The sequence below is a fragment of the Stegastes partitus genome, unplaced genomic scaffold (genome assembly GCF_000690725.1).
Source record: "Stegastes partitus isolate 25-593 unplaced genomic scaffold, Stegastes_partitus-1.0.2 Scaffold691, whole genome shotgun sequence".
Lineage (NCBI taxonomy): Eukaryota > Metazoa > Chordata > Actinopteri > Pomacentridae > Stegastes > Stegastes partitus.
In genome coordinates this window covers 94,741-95,761 of record NW_007578422.1, presented here as the reverse complement: position 1 = coordinate 95,761, position 1,021 = coordinate 94,741, and the positions used below count along the sequence as shown (strand labels likewise).

The following is a 1,021-nucleotide window of genomic DNA, read 5'->3' as shown; positions in this document are numbered from 1 at the left end:
AGATTGTAGAGGACAACATCAGGAAGTCTGCAGAAAAACATCCAGCAAGACAAATCTGTGGAGGAACTAAAGACCAGAGCTTCAACCTCAAAGAGCTGGAGATCGACAGAGAGAGGAACAAGAACCCAGCGGAGACACAAAGACACACAAAACAACCAGAAAGACACACAAAACAATCATGCAGACACAAAACAAGAGACACAGAACAATGACAAAAAGACACCCCCCCAAAAAAACCTGCAGACACACAATACGACTATAAAGAGACACAAAAACACAAAATAAGAGACTTAGAATAATGATTAAAACATACAAAAAAAGCCTGAAAAGACACACAAAAGGTACAATTTACCCATAGACAGGCAAAATCAGCATGTGAAAAACAAAAAACAGACAACAAACCACCAAAAAGACACACAAAACAGCTAAGAGCCACAAAGACACACAAAATGACCACAAAGACACACAAACCAACCAAAAAGACACACAAAACAACCACACAGAGACAAAAAAACAACCACAAAGACACACAAACGACTGCAAAGTCACACAAAACAACTGTACAGAGCCACAAAGACACATAAAACAACCGCAAAGAGACACAAACCAACCACAAAGACACACAAACCAACCAAAAAGACACACAAAACAACTTAAGTGAGCCACAAAGACACACAAAGCGACCACACAGAGACAAAAAACAATCACAAAGAGACACAAATGACTGCAAAGACACACAAAACAACCACAAAGACACAAAAAAAGAACCACAAACACACAAAACAACTGCAAAGAAACACACAAAAAACAAAAAAGAAAGACACACAAAGAGGCGCACAACAACCACAAAAAGACACAATTAAACCGTAAACAAACACAAAATCAGCACAACATGACATAAAAAACCAACAAGAGACACAGAACTGTCTTCTCTCTTAATGACCTCGTTAGTCTCACCTGTGTCTCGTCACCTCGTTACCGTTTTCATGTTTGTGGGTTTTGAATTGTTTGTGGAGCTGCT

The 1,021-nt window shown here is 39.0% G+C and overlaps 1 protein-coding gene across 1 annotated transcript in view; it reads right to left on the bottom strand.

Annotated features, from left to right (window-relative positions):
- Positions 1 to 1,021, bottom strand: part of naga (N-acetylgalactosaminidase, alpha) — a 10,162-nt gene that overhangs the window by 1,488 nt on the left and 7,653 nt on the right. The window lies entirely within an intron of this gene.